The following is a 21011-nucleotide window of genomic DNA, read 5'->3' as shown; positions in this document are numbered from 1 at the left end:
ACAAGTAAATAGAGAAAAGGGAAAAGCTAAGTTCTAGAATTGTAGGCTTAGCCTCCTAAGAGCAGGTCAACAGAGATCATCTTAACAACTTACAATATTTCATCACCAAGAGGTAAACTAATAAAGAGGTTAAACTACAACAGAACCACTCCACAATTGTTTTCCAAGGGTCATCATACCGTAAGTTAGGCTGTTCTACACAAAACACAAATGAAAAGAATAATAATCAATGAAAAGTATCTCACAGACACAAACTCATCAGAAACTCTTCATGAACTGAGGCTTCTAAAAGTTATGTCACCGACAATATGAGCTTCATAAATCATAGCTGATGCCAAAGACCAACCAGAGCAAGATGGAGCCTGATCTGGGCAGATGTTCCACTGTCTTCTAAAAGAGATATGTGTAGAATCTTCCATTCTTCTGCTTTGGTCTTTGTCACTGAGGAGATTCTCAGTAAAGAGACAGGCTCAGAAGGAGCCTCAGCAGGAGAGAACTGACTTGCTAGGGAGGTGAGCATGTGGCTGCTTTGAGTGAGTTTGAGTAGCATGACCTCACTAAATCATACCTCAAGGTAACTGCAGAACTTGCAAATGAGCAGAATGGTTGAAACCAACCTTTGAAAAAGCACAAAAATCAGAAGATGTGGACAAGACAAGGAGATGGTATAGGATTGCCCAAATTTTACCAAATGAAAGAAAGAGTATACGACAAACCATAAATACTTTGGTAGGAATCCCAGGGAAAACGCTCAAGTATGATTCATGAGCTTTTCATAGGGAAAAATTTGGTTACAAAGAAGTCAATATATATAGAAGCACTATTTAAACAAATATATACGTGTGTGTGCGTGTGCGTGTGTGTGTGTGTGTGTGTGTGTGTGTAGAACTTCAGGGCTGTGTGGATCTTATAGGGTAACTTAACCCAAAAATCTATTGGATGCTTGTATCTCCACAGATTCCACAGATTTGTGAAACCAACTTATGTTTGAAGCCTTCCAGTGGTGAGAAACATTACTCTTCAAGGCATCTCAGTCACATAATCCTATATTAAACAAAAAGATTAATTCATCTAGGGAAAGTAGTACAATCCATATACTAATTACTACCATGGCATATCTTTGGAATGATTGAACACTTGGTTGAATTTACAGCTACAAAGAATGTAACTGATGGATTTGTGAGAAGGATAATTTTATTTTACTCTATGCCATAACGATACCAGAAAATCTGGTCCAAATTGGACCCACCAGCTATAATGACAATCATCTCAGTGGAAACTGTGACATGGAGTGAAGACACAGTGTCCTTATGTCTCTGGTATCCTGGCCACCTCTGATCCTTGCCTGAAATCTCCCTTGTAAAATCATCTGCCATAATTTGATAATCCTCCAATTATTTCAGTGACTTCTGCACTTCAGCCTTCCTTCATCAATGGATGAAGGAAGTAATATCCATATGTCTGTAGGGGTATTCAGTGTCCCTTTGAAGCTCATCACACCTATAGTAGCTCTTTTATAGTAGCTCTTTTTGTACATGCTTATGAGGTCATTGGTTCCCTCCCCCCCCACCCCCCGCCATACACACACTTTCTTTCTGTATTCTGTCTGAAAAATCACAGCACCTGGGTGACTTTCTGACCTAGTCAGCAGCAGAATTTTCCCAGCAGGCTTGAGCCCAAGCTAGGGCCCTTCAGGTTGTTGAATGTGTTCAGGTTGTTGGTAAGACAAGAAACTGTCCCTGTTGAAAGAAATTGGTCCTGTACCTGAGCCCAAACTCCTGCATATTCTTTTTACCATTTGTACCACTGTCCCCCCTGCAATGGACACACCAAGGTCGAACACACCTATTTCCCACTGTCTATGACAAGGCTGAGTTCCTGTAGTACATGGTTTGAATGTATCAACTCTATGTTTAGGGCCTCTTTCTTTAGAATCCCAGTGGATTCCATCTTGAGATGGTTTGGGAGAATTCCTCTTCCCTTCTTTTGGGGTTATTTTATTCCAGCAAGAGTCAGGTTGGACAAAACTGCCTCATATCTCTCACTAGACAATAAAGTATCTGCAGGCAAATACTGTGTTTAAACTATCCTGTATTTCATTTTAACACATTAGAAAACATGCAAGGATGAGAAAACAGCTTTGTTAAGAAATGCTCAAAAAATGTCTGTGAATGTGCAAGTATAAAAGTGAAGCTAAGAATTAACTAACTATTACATCTTTTAAAGGATCAATTCCCTTTCAATATGAAAAGTGATCAACTTGCAGGAATATCAGTAATTTACATGTTTAGACCACCTTTATTTAATTTAGGAACTTTCCTTTTTGAACTCTGTGTGTATGTGTGTGTGTGTGTGTGTGTGTGTGTGTGTGTGTGTGTGTGTGTTTTGTCCTGGGACTTGATCAGGGCCTGGGTTCTGTCCCTGAGTTCTTTTTGTTCAAGACTAGTGCTCTACCACTTGAACCAGTTCCACTTCTTTCTGATGGTTGCCCAAAAATAAGAGTCTTATGGACTTTCCTGCCTGGGCTGGCTCCAAACGGCAATCTTCAGCCTCCTGATGAGCCACTGGAGCATTATATTTTTTGAACTTTTTTAAGAAAGAAAAATCATGAATTTAGAAAGACTGAAAAGGAGGAAAGGGCATGGTAATGAAGACTGGGGGTTTAAATGCAACTAGTTAGGAATACTGCTGCCAGGACTTATCCACAGGTCTCTGGACTAGTTGCTTTAACTCTGTTAACAACTCAACATCACCATGTGCAAAATGGCCAAATAGAAGCAGCTACCTCCTCTGGATACTGTGAGAATTAAAAATGATCATGTATAGGGCTTAGAAGAAAATCTGTCCCATAGCTAGTGTAAACATTGAGAGTTAAATAGAGAAAATACAGAGCCGCCAAGGGTCAAAACTACATTCAAACAACCTGTTAATGGTGAAATCTTAAGAACAACAAGAAGATTGCACTAGTGATGCTGAGAAATAAAACATTCATAACTTGAAGTGGCAATGATGGTCTTATTAAAATGATATTAATGAGTAATAACTATACTACAAATTATTATTCCTCTGTATCTAGACTTTGTTTATAACACATAATGTCTAATACCAGCCAAAATCCATCAAAGAACATTTTAAATGGCACAGAATAAAATATAGAACTGAAGGCATAATTATTTTTTGAACTTGAGTTTATAATAAGGACAAGTGAATATCACTGGATTTAGCTAAAAAAAGAAAATGAAAGAAAAGATTCTTTAATTATTTTCGGTAAACATTTATGGAACATATACTTCAGGGATGATTTTAATGAGTTTTTAATCATAATTTTTTTAAATTTCCCATTTCCTCATTACTTCTTTTCTTATAAGGTTTTATGAAGCTGTGGGAAGCTCAAGTTCAAGGTCATAACTCTGGGTAGAAACACATTTGCATACAAATAAATATGCATACTGTAATCCTTTTTACTTTATACTTAGGTCAGCCCACTTATCTTGGAAAGGTTTATGAAATGTCTAACATTTGTTTTGCTTCATCGGTTCACGTAGATAATATGAAAGGTAGCACAATATAGATTCCATTTCAAGCACACATCCTTCCCCGTAAGCCATTAAAAACAGCCAGGTAAGAAACCTGTCCTTTGTCTCAAAGTGCCTGATGTTTGATTCCCCACAGACTACAGTGTAATGAGTACCAGATTTTTAGACAAGCAGAGCCAATCATGCAATTTGTTCTTCAGAGAACAGCTATTTTTTTTTTAATTCCTTCATCTCTATTAGAGGAAGAGAGAAGGAGAGAAGAAGAGGGTAGGGGAGAAGGAAGGGCAGAAGGAGGGGAAGAGGAAGAGGAGAAGAACTTTCTTCTGAAATTAGGTACTTCACTTCTAGCAGGGTTAGTAAGGCTTCTAGTAGGCTTAGTAAGGCTATGGCAAAGCCACTAGATATCAACAATAATACAGAATAATAGTTTAAACTGCTGTAAGGTTTTTGGAGGTACCATAATGTGAACTCAGGGCTCAAACTCATAGTTTGGCTTGCTTGCTCAGCTGCCACTCTACCACCTGAGCCACCTCTCCAGCCCAGACATTTTGCTGATTATTTTTAGAAATACAGTATCTCGGACTTTTTCTCATAGGCTGACTTAGATCTTCCATCTTCAAGCCTGAGCCACTGGTGCTCTGCTTCTATACTTCATTTTTTATTCAAGTAAACAATTTGTCATCCTTTACCTTTTTCATACTACTTAACAGTAAGTAACAATGCTTCACATAAAGTTGTTACCACCTGACTGTGCTCAATATACCTTTAAAGAGACTCCATGTATTTCTGCTATGGGCAGGTATTGAAAGCCTCTGTCCAGAACCCATCAAGGCAAATGTGATCTCACAGCGGAATGCTTACCCCAAATTCAGAGCCAAGGTAGAAGGCAATGGATGAGAGCAAAGAAGAGAAGTTGACCAGAAAATGGACCATGTAAATGGTATGCCTAACACAATAGGACTATTTGTTTTAAAATATTATTTGACATATTTTTTCTACTCTGAAATCCCTCACTCTTTGAATTGATGGCAGTGCTGTTTAAGGAACTATGGTTATAATTATTTCTTTATTAGGAAGAAAAAAATTAGGCTTCAAGCTAAAAATTGGAGTCTCAAGCTAAAACTTTTTTTTTTTCTTTTGGCCAGTCCTGGGGCTTGGACTCAGGGCCTGAGCACTGTCCCTGGCTTCTTTTTGCTCAAGGCTAGCACTCTGCCACTTGAGCCACAGTGCCACTTCTGGCCATTTTCTGTATATATGTGGTGCTGAGGAATTGAACCCAGGGCCTCATGTATATGAGGCAAGCACTCTTGCCACTAGGCCATATCCCCAGCCCCCTAAAACTTTTTTTTAATGTTCAGAATGCTATAACAGTTTTGAAATCCTGACTTCCTAGATGATAACAAGTACTCTATATTCTGTCCCCTCAAAAGTGAAGTATAGATATGAGCATGCTTTTCTATAAACCTCAACAAAAAGGCCAAAGAATATGGTAGAGGATAATATTCCAATAACAAAACAGGGGATAGAATGTTGTCTTACTGTTTGACTAGACAGAAGAAGGATGTGAATCAAGGAACGGGACGTGGCTTGGCTCTCTTCCTCTTAGGGCAGAAATTTCAAATCAGAGACATGGGAGGGAGTCAGAGAGCAAGATAAATTGTTCTTTTGTCCAAAGAACATCCCAGCAGCATTTAAGTATCCATATTCAGCCACCACCAAAGCACATATGAGAAGGGTGAGGAAAAAATACCTATTCTAAGATTCCCCTTACATAAGGTACAAAGAGTAGGGAAAAAAATTGGAAGTTTTACCAAGAGGTGAGAGGAGAGCAGAATGGGGAACAGCTATCTCTTTTTTTTTTTCAAATTTTTATTATCAAACTGATGTACAGAGAGGTTACAGTTTCATACGTTAGGCATTGGATACATTTGGGAACAACTATCTAAAGGGTACATCTGTTTAAGATTAGAAAATTCTGGAAAGAAATAGTAGTGACTGTTGCACAATATTTGAATGTAGTTAAGGTCATTGAATTGCATGCTAAAATGTGGTCAAAGTAAGAGAGAATGATGGAAGGGGTGACATTGATTAAGATGCGTTGTATTGATAAATTGACATGATTGGATGGAAACCCCTTATATAACTACTTAAAGATAATATATATACAGTATATAATATAGTAGAGTATATGTTATGTTCATACTATGTATTATCTATTATCTTTATACTATAGTATATATTATGTTTAAGTATATATGTAAGTTATATATAAATAGTTATATAAATTGTACACATTCAACAATTCTATATATATGTAAACCATACAGACATACATACTTTACTAATGTATACTATATATATGTATATGCATATGCCACACATGTATATATATATACATACAGGTGTATACACACACACACACACACACACTGTAGTACATTATACTATAGTAAAATCTTTGTTTTTAAGGTAGACCCTAGTGACTTGACAAAATGGCCAGGAGGATATAAAGTGAGAGTCAATGGCTATGATGAGGACAGGGGAACTCAGTAGCCATTGCTCCTAAGAGATACCAAAAACAATCTGTCTGGAACAGTTGAGGTTCACAGCACCTGGGATTTAGTCAGATGACAAGATATTTTCACCAAGGCCCACAAGGACTTTGAAGACAGCACCAGGTCGTCTGTGTCCTCCCGCCAACCTCTGCCAAATCTGAAAGAATGCACAAGCTTCCTTTTGCACTCTGATGTCACCTTGGGGTAAAGGAGAGGAGACCCCAGAAAAGGAGATACACACCCTGAAAGAGATTATACTCTGAATTTACATTTGAGTTTTAACTGAGGTTGTCTAATAGTTAAAAGAAAAAGAAAGAAAGAAAAAGAAGGAGAAAAAACCCAGAAAAACAGAAAACAGAGTGTAATCCTTCACCAAGGAATAAAGATGCAAGGAAAGACTGAGACTAAGATCAATTGCAAGAATTATTTATTTTTGTATTCTTTATTATTATTATTTGTGCTTAGGAGTATATGTGTGCTAGTATTGGAGCTTAATACAGGGCCTGAAACTCTCCTTTAGTTTTTGTCTACTCAAGGCTGATGTTCTACCACCTGAGCCACAACTCCATTTCTAGCTGTTTGTTGGCTAATTGGAGATAAAAGTCTTATAGATGTGTCTTACTAAGCCGGCTTTGAATGCAGATCCTCAACTCTTAGCCTCCTTCCTGTGTTGCTAAAATTACAAGCCAGAGCCACTAGCCCCTGTCTACAAATTATTTATTTCGTATTACTAGACTCAGTCTCCCACAGAAGCTAGTATAGGTCTTCAAAGTCATATACGTTGGGTCTAACTTAGTACTGGTGTATTTATTGCTTTACACTTATCATTTCTGATGCATGTACTTGTTTGAAGATTTTTTGACAATATTACACAATAGCAAAATAGAATATGCTAATTTGTTTCTCTTTCTAAATTGATAAATCTTATACATGCTTTTTTTTAGTAGCTTATAACGTTTTACCCCTTTTGGGTTTTAGATCCATTCAACTTGAGCTATTGTTATGTAGGCAAATGTTTTCTGCCTTACGTTCTTTCCATTAACTTTGAGCAGAATATAGAAAAAAATGAGAGCCCATGATTTAAGTGCTCCACCATCTGTGTCATGCCTTTAAGGTGGAATCAGTGAAATGAGAAGCCATTAGAAAATGGATTCCACTGCCTTACTCCTTACAGGACATCAATTAAAGAGAGACACTTGCCTTCTGACATTTGTTTTTAATCTCAAAAGGCAGAACTTAAATTGACTGTGAATGGAAAGCTTAGCCCCTCCATTGAGAAAAAAAATAGTGAGTTTCAAATTAACACAGAACCAGAGTAGGAGAAAGAAATAGTTTAATACATTTATGATTGGACAGGAAAGTCTTAGACAGTGATGTTAGAGAGATTTCTGGGAATTCTTTTTTTTTTCTAGTACAAGATTAATTCTTTTTCTTAATTTACCTCTCTAACTGGAAGATTATGTAAGTCAGAACTAGATTATGTTCTGCATTGTCTTCATATACTGGCAAATCTTCCAAACAAAATAACTATTATTTCTTATTTTGAAACAGAATTTTGCTAGGTGGCTCAGGCTGGATGCAAACTCTAGATCTTCCTGTCTCATCCTACCAAGTGGCAGGATTATAAGTATGCATCACTGAGCCCATTTTATGAAGTCATGTTTTTTCTTTCTTTTTTTTTTTTCTTTTTGGCCTGTCCTGGGGCTTGGATTCAGGGCCTGAGCACTGTCTCTGGCTTCTTTTTTTGCTCAAGGCTAGCACTCTGCCACTTGAGCCACAGCGCCACTTCTGGCCATTTTCTGTATATGTGGTGCTGGGGCATTGAACCCAGGCCTTCATGTATACAAGGCAAGAACCTTGCCACTAGGCCATATCCCTAGCCCTTATGAAGTCATTTTTTTTACTTCAGTCTTCACCTCTGGCACTTTTAGATCATACATTGCTGACCCCTTTATTATGAATAAATTAAAATTCCCGAATGCCAATTAGAGAAAAATAATATTTTAAAGATAAAAACATTTGATGAAAAAAAACTTTTTTTTTTTCAGAACTGATTTAACTTGAGGCTTTGCACTTGCTAGGCAAATGCTCTTCCACTGAGCTAAATCCCAAACCCTCATGAATGTCCCTCTCATTAATTGGTTAAATGATTATGTTTATCTATGAATCTGCCAAGGTAATATGCTGGAAAACTATAAGACACCAATGAGCTTCAAGGATGGGCATGGATCTTCTCTTTCGGTGAACAGTCCATTTACTTATAAGAAGTGGTAGAAGAAAAAGTATCTGCTAGGAGTTGGTGGCTCATACCTGTAACCCTATCTACTAAGGAGGCTGAGATCTGAGGATTGTGGTTCAAAGCCAGCCTGGGCAGGAAAAGTCCATGAGACTTTTATTTCCAATTAACAACCAGAAACCCAGAAGTGGTGCTGAGGCTCAAGTGGTAGAGTGCTAGCTTTAAGCTAAAAACCTCAGGCCCAGAGTTGAAGCTCCACAATCAACAAAAAAAGGAAAAGAAAAAGTACCCACGAAAAAGTCATAGTAAGCATATATATATATATATATATATATATATATATATATAAATACATATATTTAATTTTTGGTATCCAAGCTTAGTGCCAGTGGCACATGCCTATAATCCTGACTACTTGGGAGGCTGAGATATGAGGGTTACAGTTTGAAGCAAGACTGAGCTAAAAGTCCACAAGACTCCAATTAACAATAAAAAAAAGGAAGTAGAACTGTGGCTCAAGAAGTACAGGATGAGCCTTGAGTGAAAAGCTAAGGGACAGCACTCAGGCCCTGAGTTCAGGTCCCAGGATTAGCACACACACACACACACACACACACACACACACACACACACACACACACACACAAAAAACAAAAAAAAACACCCACTGATATCCATTAGGAACCACAATCAGCTACAAAGAACAGCCAGGTAGTTCCCCAAAATAAAACACTAGCAACATTAAAAAAATAGAACATGTATATACTAGCATGTCCTATAGCACAGACTAATGCACAAACAAAAACACAATTGCAGCTTTAAATATTATAATAGTTTAGCTTTAATGCTGGTTACGTGTCTAATTATAATATTTGTCACCTTCGTTTTTATGTTAAGCTCTGAGTGCATGTTAGTTTACAGTTATGCTTTTGTAATAAAAAATGTGAATGTGTGAACTCAAATTCAAATGGACTCTTTAGTAACACTAAAGAGCTGTCAATATAAAGTTAACAACACATTTTCTCTTCGAAATAATACTAACTCGCATTATTACATAGATTTAAGCTCTTATTAATGTATGAAGCAATTAAGGCAAAATCACCAAAGAAACTAAAAATTCTCCAAAGTATAATTAGAAATGAGAAGTGTTCTTGAGAGTCATTTATAATCTATCCACCATAAGTAAGATCCTGACTGTAGGTGCAAGAAGACTTTGGCTGACAAATGTAACCAAAAATTAATTTTGTATCTTTTAAAGATCCAACAATTTAGGCAGGCACCAGTGGCTAAGACCTGTAATCTTAGCTACTAGGGAACCTGAGGCCATTGGTGGACAAGGTATGTGAAAAACCTTCAAGAAGGGAGAAATTCTACAAATGAGTGGTAAATGAAATAGGCCTAAAAGGCTTTAGTGTGTAGAAGTTACAGATATTCATCTTCCCTCTCCCATCTTTCTATAAAGGATAACTGCTATTATCTGTCCCAGGCAAGACTATTACTGGGGAAAAAATACTGAGTGGTCACATAGAAAGAAAGTAGAACCATAATCTAGAAATCTGGCTATCAATTAAATAGTCAACTCCAACCTCATATGGCTAAATCAAAAACTCTCTAACCTTCATTCTACACACAGAACTTGTAGTCAGTTTCCTAATAACTCTTTCCTAACTATGTATGGATAACCAAATGTAGTTTACAACATTAGGACAATGAAGTTTAAATATTATCACAGAGGAAATAAAACAAGATTTGAGAATAAAAAAAGTAAGAAAAAGAAATCCTCTAATTTGTATGGCCACCTAGATTTAAGGTGATATTATGTCCATAAATATAACTAAGAACAAGGTAAATCTTGTAAATTAAACATAAATGTCTATGTATTTCCAATCTTAAAAAACAGAAAGTTTAGGGAAATCCAAAAAACAGAAAGTTTAGCAGTTGCTAGATTACCTAATTATTTGCATCCCCCAAGCTACTAAAGTAAAATTAAAAACACTCTAGGTAGCAAAGAGCCAACATTTTCAGTTTATATTTCCATTTCCTGTGTGGGGAGCAGAAAATGTTTCTTCTTTTTTTCCATTTCTCCCCATTTTAGGTTACACTAAAATAAATCCTTTCAACCCCCCCTCCCCAGCTTCCAAGAGCTCAACAGCTAGTTCATATGAACACATAAGATGATACTAATTGAAATGAAATCCAAGTTATGGAAATAAGTAGTTTATCATTGTCAGTGTTATTTTCAATGTGACATGTGAAATGGTGCTATTTTCTTTTGTCCTTATTCCCCAGGGTAACCCTGATGTCACTGTTACTGGTCTTGGTACCCTGGGTATTGTGTATACATTTACTGGAACTAGGGAAGGGAAGAGGAACATCAAAATGGAGAGAAAAAGGATAAAAGATGAACCAATGCAACAGAAATACTTACAAAAGTATATGCTATAAACCAACTGTATAAATCATGGGAAGAGGGAGGGAGATGGAGAGGGTGAAGGGGGGAGAAAAATGAGAGAGGAGGTAACAAGTTGAATAAGAAATGCACTCACTGCCTTCTGTATGAAACTGTAACTTCTCTACATCACTTTGACAATAAATAAAATTTAAGAAAAAAAAAAGGTTTGAAGGACATGGTCTAAACTTTCAAAATACAAAGATATAAATGCGAAGGATAATATGCATGGCATAAAGAATTAGTGTAGTGCTTGTTTTGGCAGCACATATACTAAGATTGGAATGATACAGAGAAGATTAGCATGGTCCTTGTGCAAGGATGACTTGAAAATTCATAAAGTGTTCCATATATACGTATATATATTTTCTTTTTTGCTAGTCTTGGGGCTTGAACTCGGGGCCTGAGCATTATCGCTGGCTTCTTTGTGCTCAAGGCTAGGATTCTAACACTTGAGCCATAGCAGCACTTCTGGCTTTTGCTGTTTGTGTGGTGCTGAGTAATTGAGCCCAGGGTTTAATGCATGCTAGGCAAGCACTCTGCTGCTAAGCCACATTCCCAGCCCAGTTCCATATTTTTAAGAAACATAGATTGCCTGTTTTCCTTCATTTGTGGTATCTAGAATGTGCCTATAGATCTGCAAGTAAACACAGTGAGTGATTAAATACACACACACATACACACACACACACACACACACACACACACACACAGAGAGGGACCTGATAAATTATATATATCTCTAGATATCAACACACTTAGGTCAAAGGAGGATATGAATAGGAGTAAATGACAAAGGCTCAGTAGCTATCTGCATATAATCATATACAACAATATTTTGTGAAATGAACTCCAAGAAAAAGGCTACAAAAGATTTTTTTAAATTCCTGTTTTTGTTTTCTTTTCCTTTTGTCTTGTAAGTCTGTTTGTATTTGGAAGGGTAAGTGGGGGGCACAGAAAAGGTGGAACAAAGGGTGAATAAATACAACAGTGGTACTCACTAGACACTATGTGGAAAACGAACTGCATATCCTGTGGGTAGAAAGAGGAGGGGAAAACTAGGAGAGAGGGAGGGAAGGGGAGACATGGTTCAAGAACTGTATTCATTACCTGGTTCATGTAACTATAACCTCTCTATATATCACCACTAAAATAATAAATAAATAAACGAATGAATGAATTAGTGTAAGAGGTCCAACATCTGAATAATATGAATTTCAGAAAAAGGTACCGGAGGAAATAAAGAAATTAGAAGAAAAATAATACAGAAAAGAGCCAAAGGATATGTTTCTCTAAGTTGAAAGGCTCTATCAATTGTCCAGAAGAGTGAATGAAGAGAGGATCCGCAGTGCCACCTTTGAAATTCCAGATATCTGATTAAAGGGGATATATAAATCTGGGTGTCAATAGTTTGTGCCTATGAATCTAGCTGCTCTGAAGGCTGATATCTGGAGGATCACCATTAGGGGCCAGCATGAGTAACAAAGTTCAGCATCTCCAGAATAATCAGAAGAAAAATAGTGCTTCAAGGTGGTTCAAGTAGTAGATTGTCAGCTTAGCAAACATGAGGCTTTTAGGCAGACAGGCTAGCAAAACAGAATGAGAAATAAATGAAGTCATACTTACTCCTTCATAATAGTTTATTAAGGGGGCCGGGAATCTGGCTCAGTGGAAGAGCGCCCGCCTGGCGAGCGCGAGGCCGCGGGTTCGGTCCCCCGTTCCGGAAAAAAAAAAAAATAACAAAACCATAATAGTTTATTAAAATACAATAAAAAAATCCTTAAATAATATTAGGGAAAATTTTTACCATATAATATAGCCAAACTCATAAGTTATATGAAATAAAAGATTGTTCAGCCAGGGAACAAGACATGGAAATTTACTATCAGGAATGTATCCAGGAGAAAAGGAAGTACACAATAGCAAGAAAACAGAAAGATATAAAACCCAAGTTTCCTGCTTAGGGGATGGAAAAAGAAGACTTGGTTAGGCAATGGCAGCTATGCAGTAGGGATTAGAGAGTATCAGTTAGGACCTGAAGGAAAGGTTGGAGAAATCCATAAGAAAAGGAAATTATGGTGGAATGTCTAATATGATAAAGCCTTTGAAAAATAAAGCATTAGGTGATAGGAAAATAGTATGAAAAACAATTAGAAACTCCGGGTTGGGGGTTGTGTAGTAACAGTGTAGCAGTAATTCCAAGGCAGTACATAGTAAGAACACTGTATTTTCCACTGGTAATAAACTACTATAGACAACTAAATTTTCATTTATTGTGCATGACCAAGGGAGTTCAGATGATGTCTAAAAATTTCTAAATTGAGCGTGAAATATATACTAATTAGAGATGTTGAATAATATCAGAAGAAAAAGCTTTAAATATTAAATAAAACTAGGTAAAAAGAGATAATGGGAAGTGGTACAATAAAAATTCTTAAGAACTGATAGTATTACAACTGTTAACATATAGACATGAATGTATTCTGGTGTGCACATGTGAATGCTTGCTATCTTTTATAGGGGCTTGAATAGAGTCTCTGTGCTTAATTCCTATTCAAGAGTGTAGATTTAATTTACTATTGCTGTTTAAAGTAGATTTCAGCTTCTTGGTGCAAGATTTATGTTCACACACCTGCTGTGTCACAAAAGTAGCATAAATGCCAGGTAGACATAAAGCTCTCTTGATAAGATTTAGTGCAGGTTGCTATTTCTCTAAGTTTTATGTTTTCCTCCATCTAAAGGCAGAAACTTTTTTTTTTTTTACCATATCTTAGACATGTTTGGCCTTCATTGCATTGTAACTTATGCATCGACTATCTTTAATTACATGGCATATTTACAGAAATGATCTCAAGTGCTGGTCCTGGAACTCTGTTCTTTTAGGTAAAAAAGTGGAGTTCATGTTTCAGTCTTCAGTGTGAACTAAACTGAACTTTCTCCATCACTCAGAACTGGTAAATAAGTAAAATTATTGCTCCTATAAGAATAGTTTAATAGCTAGACAGTAGCTAAAGAAGCTCAAAAGGAGGCTTGCTAGCTAATCATTGCTATGGCATTCTTTGGCTTGATTTTTATATGTTTCTCATAAAACTGTCAAAGTAAGTAGAGGCTGGAGCTTCAAGGTAATAATTCTTACTGTCCAAGGAAGTTAGGTAGAACATCTCATCTCTTTGGGTTTGATCCCAGACATATTCGAGGGAGAAGGAGCCTGGTAAAAATACATTAAATTATGTGTGTGAATTTTCTCTGTCACTGTCTCTTTCATATGAAAGAAGTGCTGGTCTTCAGATGAAAAGAACAGAAAATTTTCCATAATATCATTGATCAGCCCCCAAAATGAGCATTGAAGAAGATGTGAAGACTTCAGTTCTGATCTATTTTGCAATGAAAATTTAACATTACCTTGACCGAGTAGGGAAATAGTTGAAACAAAAGTATCCAAAGGAAGAGTATATATTACATAAATAGTATATTTAATTTGTATCAACAAGCTTAAGTAATCTTAAGAAAATATGATAAATGACTGCAAGTATTTTATGCTGGTGGTAAAGAAAATCATGACTGACAACTTTACTAAAGAAAATGCATTTTATACCATCATTTTTATTTTTCTTAACTATCTCAGTCTATCATGGGGCCCCAATAAGTATTCCTTTTTTGTTGTTATTGATTGTGGTGTTTGAACTCAGAGACTGAATGCTGTTCCTGAGCTTTTTCCCCATAAGGTAGATATCTACCACTTGAGCCACAGAGCCACTTCTGTTTTTCCGGTAGTTAATTAGAGATAAGAGTCACATGGACTTTACTGCCCTGGCTGGCTTCAAACCACAATTCTCAGATCTCAGCCTCCTGAGTAGCTAGGATTACAGGTATGAGTCACTGGTATCTGGCTTCAGTATTTATTCTTGAATATTTAATAAGCTCAATTCTAGAATATCCATGTTTTTATGTTGTGTACACTATGTTTATTATTAACAAAATATTTTTCTTTTAATTACTTTGCTTTTAAATTTAAGTGCTGACATATGGCTTTATTTTATGGAAAAAAAGCTGTTTCTGATTAGTTTTGTTTAGCACTATTGTAAACTTAATAGTAGAAAATGAAAAAGTAATGTTTCTAATCAAGGATAAGTTCCCAGATGGTTATAAGTTTAGGAGAAGATAATCTGTGGAGACTGCCTAACTCATCACTGAGGCCTACTACTTTAACACTATTTCCAAAAACATATATGTATATATGTATATGTATATATATATGTAAGTATATGTATATATACATACATATATATAGTTCCTCATATCATTCTAGTGGGTATAATGGAAAAGTTTCCCTTGAATAAACCATATCTCCTTAACCTTGCCTTCTGCTGAGAAGTGGCAAACATCTTGTTCTGCTAGCAGAAGCTTCTAATGGCAAAAATGCCAAATTAGAAAAGGTTTCAGATGAAGAACTATTTGCTTTTCTCCAGATGGGGTTAGCAGGGAGGGGGAAAACTGTTTCAGACCTCCATCCCTGTCTTTCTCCTAGTTTTCCTTCTGTAGAGGAAAATAATTAATTTCCACTTTCTTTGTGTCTAACATTTCTAGAAACATTACTGTGGCTGCTGCTCTCTTTCTTCATTCTCTATGATGGTGTCAACTTGACTGGCCTAAGGGACACCTTGAGCACTGTTAAAGCTTTATTTGTGAGGGTGTTTTCAGAGAAAACTGACATAGACTTGGTGGATTGAATAGGGAACATTTGCCCTCAATGTAGGAGCCATTCGCCACTTGACTGGAGGCCTGTGCAGATCAAAACAGAGGAAAGAATGATCACCTTGTTCTCTCCTGAGGTCCCCTTCTTCTTCTGCACTTGCACAACACAACTCCATATTCTTCAGTATTTGCATTTTATTTATTTTATTTTTTTTGCCAGTCCTGGGCCTTGGACTCAGGGCCTGAGCACTGTCCCTGGCTTCCTTTTTGCTCAAGGCTAGCACTCTGCCACTTGAGCCACAGCGCCACTTCTGGCCGTTTTCTGTATATGTGGTGCTGGGGAATCGAACCCAGGGCCTCATGTATACAAGGCAAGCTCTCTCGCCACTAGGCCATATCCCCAGCCCCAGTATTTGCATTTTAGAATGCTCTGATGGCCTCTTCATTCTCAGCGTTTGGGCCTTCCTGGCTCTAAGAGTCTCAGTTGTAGATTTAGCCACAGTATCATCTTTTCTAAGTCCAGCTTGCAGACAGCTTGTCGTAGGGAGTCTTAGCTTCTATATTTGCATGGGACATAAATCCTCTCTCATAGGTATTTGAATCTATGTATATATGCTACTGCTTCTGTCTTTCCAGAGAATCTTAACACATTCCCCCAATTAAATGTAACAAAGCCTCTAATCTGAAGTTTAAAAAAGAAAAGAAAATCCTAAATCTATGTTTTTCATCCAAGCTTCATTTTCTTTCAGTTTTTTAGTTTCCTACTCCTCTGCTTTCCTTCCTTTCAAGCAAATATCTGTAAGTCCACAGTCTCACTTAAAGATACTTCTGAATTCTGGCTCATTAACACTTTCAAGTCAACATGGGTTTCTGCCTGCCTAAATTACATGTATGTATATATGTAAGTCTGTATGTGTGTGTATGTATGTATGTGTCTCTGTGTTTGTTCCAGTTCATGTAGCACATTCACCCTTGATAGCTGTGAGAAATGGATTCTAGGATGCCTGCAGATACGAAAATCCACAGATACTCAGATGCCTTGTATACAATGGCATACTGTTTTCATATAACCTGTGCATATTCTTCTATACTTCTTCTTACTATTCTTCTTCTATTCTTCTTACTATTATTTCTAGAGACCGTGTAATACTTAATGCAATGAAAATCCCATATAAATTGTTGTCATACTGTATTGTTTAAGGAATGAAGGCAAGAAAAGGTCTACATTTCTAGTGTTCAGTATGGTTGTAATTTTGTTTTTCAAATATTTTTATCTGTGATTTGTTCAATCCATGGATATAGAACCCTCAGATAAAGAGGACACACACACACACACACACACACACACACACACACACACACATACACACTATTTAAAGAGTGGATGCTTACGAGTCTTTGGTGGCCAGCAGTGATATCTGGCACTGACTTGTTTTTGCTTGTTTTTTTTTTTTTTTGTTTGTTTGTTCCTCTTAAGCTGTACTGTTTTAATATGGCCAAAAATTGAGGGCTATCACTATGGAATTTTTTCTTCCAGGAGGCTGACTTAAAGCTATCTTACAGGGTTAGAACAAACACACTGAGAAAGATGCTGTTTACTGCCCTTCCAGCTTCTGCTGTCCTTTCTTTCAAAGAGATGCCAGATTGTGATCAAGCCCTTGGCAGTGATACACTTCAAAACTCTTTCCAGCTCTTCTGAACTCAATGTACAATCTGGTGACCAACAGTAGTGTCACCTGGGAATCTGAGACTATAGTATGCTATAATGCGAAAGATGCTTTGCAAATACAATGAGTATTAAGGACTTGGAGGCTGGGGTATATATGTACATCAGTGGCTGAGCACTTTCCTAGCCTGTTTCCCAAAAATAAGGAAAAGGAGATCTGGGAATATGGCCTAGTGGCAAGAGTGCATGCCTGGTATTCATGAAGCCCTGGGTTCAATTCCCTAGCAGAAAACGGCCAGAAGTGGTGCTGTGGCTCAAGTGGCAGAGTGCTAGCCTTGAGCAAAAAGAAGCCAGGGACAGTGCTCAGGCCCTGAGTCCAAGGCCCAGAACTGGCAAATAAAAAAATAAATACTGTAATTCTTCCATTGTTAAAAAAAAAAAAAAGAAGGAAAAGGAAGGGGAGGAGAAAGTGGTGGTATGGACTTTGAGAACAGAAGATGGTTGGATTATTCAGATGAGCCCTACCTAATGAATATGTAATGACAAAAGACTTACTCCAGTGAAGAGAGTAAGGGAGCAATGAACATGGTAGAAGGGCCACAGAGATAAGCCACATTGTAGGCTTCAAAAAGGAAACCATAGGCATCGAGTATGAGAGGCCTACATGAGGTAGAGAAGTAAGAGAAATGGACTCTCCCCTGTAGCCTCCAGAAACTTCAGCAGTTCTTTGTGCTTCACAAATCTTTGGATATTGATTTAGCCCTTTGAGACCTGTGAATTATGGCCTCATAGAACTGTGAGGTAATAAATTTAGCTAGTTTTAGAACACTAATTTGTGATTTGTTATAACAGCAACAGAAAGTTAATACACATGAAAATCTAGTAAAAATACAAAAATCTTTGGCTGCATCCCAGATGTGAAGAATCAGAAATCTCTAGGAATGCGGTCCAGCCATTACCTACAAGCTCTGGGGTGGGTCTCATGCTTGCTAAAGACTGAACAATGCTTCCCTGCTCCCACTTTCTCGTCTCCACTTTTTATTCTACTTCAAATTGAATTGGCTCCTGAAAAGTCACTCCTTTTGTCCTTTTTTCTTAGGTATCCTCTTGGCTTCAGATAACAGAGATTTGCTTTTTGAAGATTCTGATGCTTCAATTGAGCTGTGTTAGTTGAATTACTTAACTATTCGAAGTAAGACAAACTTGGCCTCTGTATGGTAGGCATGCCTGTAATCTCAGCCCTTAGAAGGCTAAGGCAGGAGAGTTCTGGGCCAGCTTCGTTTAAAATAAAACCAAGGGCTGGAGATGTAGCTCAGTGGCAAAGTGCTTGCCTAGCATATGCAAAACCATGAGTTTGACAGCCAGCATGCAAGTGAGGACCTAGGGTGATGACGGAAACAGAAAAAATAAGCCAATTCCATGTTACCCAAAGAAGTACTTTCCTAAGGTTATACTTTGTCAATCTTATTTACAGGGTCTGGGATTGGTACAAATGCCTCAAGGGTTACTTGTATGAATTCTGAAGTTCTAAATTTCTCTTCAATAGGTTTTCATTTTTCTTTTTCATCTGAGACTGGCACTCGAACTTGCTATCTGATGCTTTATGTTCATAGGCAGTCACTGACTACTTGAGCCACACCTCCAGCCCCAAGATTCTTATTTTTAAGAAGCATCCTAGCTAAATGTATAACTTTTTCCAAGTCCTTCCATTTCCTTACAAATGGAACAATGTCATTCTTTCTGATAGAGGCATAAAATTCCATTGTGTAAATGTACCACATTTTCCTGATCCATTCATCTATGGAGGGGCATCTGGGTTGGTTCCAGCTTCTCGCTATGACAAATTGTGCTGCGATGAACATTGTTGTGCTGGTGGCATTACTGTGATTTTGTTTGTGGTCTTTTGGATAGATACCCAACAGTGGGGCTGCTGGGTCATAGGGGAGTTCTATATTGAGCCTTCTGAGGAATCTCCATACTGCTTGCCAGAGTGGCTGAACCAGTTTACATTCCCACCAACAATGAAGTAGGGTTCCCTTTTGGCCACATCCCCTCCAACAATTGTTATTATTAGTTTTCTTGATATATGACATTCTTGCTGGGGTGAGATGGAATCTCAATGTTGTTTTGATTTGCATTTCCTTTATGGCCAGTGATGTAGAGCATTTTTTCATATGTCTATTGGCCATTCTCATTTCCTCATCAGAGAAGTTTCTTTGTAAGTCTTTAGCCCACTTGATGAGGGGGCTGTTGGTTCTTTGCAGTTTTGTTTTGGAAGAAGGTAATTTTTTTAGTTCTGCATATATTTTAGAGATGAGGCCTTTGACTGTTGAATGTCCCGTAAAGATTTTCTCCCAGTCTGTGGGCTTTCTGTTTATCTTGAGAGCTATGTCCTTTGCCGTGAAGAAGCTCTGGAGTTTGATGCAATCCCATTTGTCCAACCTTTCTTTGATTTGTAGCCTTTCAGGGTCTTTGTTAAGGAAGTTCTGTCCTGTGCCAAGGAGCCCAAGTGTTTCTCCTACTCCTTGTAGTGTTTTCCGGGTATATGTTTTTATTTTGAGGTCTTTGATCCATTTGGAATTCATTTTGGTGCAGGATGATATATAAGAATCTAGTTTTAGTTTGTTGCATGTGTTGAACCAGTTTTGCCAGCACCATTTGTTAAAGAGGCTATCATTCTTCCATATGATTTTTTTGGCTCCTTTATCAAAGATTGAGTAGGCATAGTTTTGCAGGCTCATTTCTGGGTGTTCAGTTCTGTTCCATTTGTCTTCAGGCCTGTTCCAGTGCTAATACCAAGCTGTTTTTGTTACCATAGCTTTATAATACAGCTTGAAGTTGGGTATTATAATTCCTCCAGCACTGTTCTTTCTGCTTAGGATTGTTTATGCAATTCTGGGCCTTTTATTGTTCTATATGAATTTCTGGATTGCTTCCTCTATTTCATTTAAAAATGGTGTTATACTAAGTGAAGTGAGCCAGACCCAAAGAAACATGGACTCTATGGGCTCCCTTATTGGGAATAATTAGTACAGGTTTAGGCAAGCCATAGCAGAGCATCACAAGGCCCAATAGCTATACCCTTAGGAACACATAAGATGATGCTAAGTGAAATGAACTCCATGATATGGAAACAAGTGATATATCACAGTTATAACTACTTTCAACGTCCTATGTGAATGTGTAGTTTCTATTATTGATGATGTTTTGTATCACCTTCCTATGTTTGTACCTACACTATCTCTGTAATCTTATCTGAGTATATTGGAAACCGTGTTTACTGGTATTGGAAGTAGGAAAGTCAAAGGGAATACCAAATTCGAGAGACACGGGGTAAAAAAAGAGAAATAACTACAAAAGCAATACTTGCAAAACTGTTTGGTGTAAGTGAACTGAACAACTGGGCGGGGGGGGAGGGAAGGGGGGGAGGGAGGGGGGCATGAGGGACAAGGCAACAAACAGTACAAGAAATGTATCCAACGCCCAACGTATGATACTGTAACCTCTCTGTACGTCAGTTTGAAAATAAAAATTTGAGAAAAAAAAAAAAAAAAAAAAAAAAAAAGAAGCATCCTAGCTAAATGTAATTCAGATGTCCTAAGGAACATGCTTAGGCAACTAGCACTCTGTGGTATAGTGAAAAAAATAAACATAAGGAAGTTTGATTGTTTTTAAGACTGTAAACAAAATCTAAAAAATTTTAAAAATCATATGCAAGATAAAATCTCTTTCAATCATACTAGTAACAATTGGTCTACTTTTTAAATTATACAAAACTGAATGGTCAAAATCAACTGCAGAATTTCCTAAATCTAAGGCATTCTATGAAGATAGCTATTTGTCGAATTTTTATGACATTGGTCCACATTGTAAA

At 37.3% G+C, this 21011-nt stretch overlaps 1 protein-coding gene and 1 non-coding gene across 2 annotated transcripts in view; one reads left to right on the top strand and one right to left on the bottom strand.

Moving 5' to 3' along the window:
- Window positions 1–21011, bottom strand: part of Slc35f1 (solute carrier family 35 member F1) — a 420595-nt gene that overhangs the window by 240828 nt on the left and 158756 nt on the right. The window lies entirely within an intron of this gene.
- Window positions 11026–11132, top strand: LOC125357833. Its single transcript, XR_007212225.1, has one exon. It is a non-coding gene; the product is annotated as a U6 spliceosomal RNA (small nuclear RNA).

The sequence above is a fragment of the Perognathus longimembris genome, chromosome 9 (assembly GCF_023159225.1).
Source record: "Perognathus longimembris pacificus isolate PPM17 chromosome 9, ASM2315922v1, whole genome shotgun sequence".
Lineage (NCBI taxonomy): Eukaryota > Metazoa > Chordata > Mammalia > Rodentia > Heteromyidae > Perognathus > Perognathus longimembris.
The sequence above is the reverse complement of the archived record's forward strand: the minus strand, read 5'-3'. Positions and strand labels throughout refer to the sequence as shown.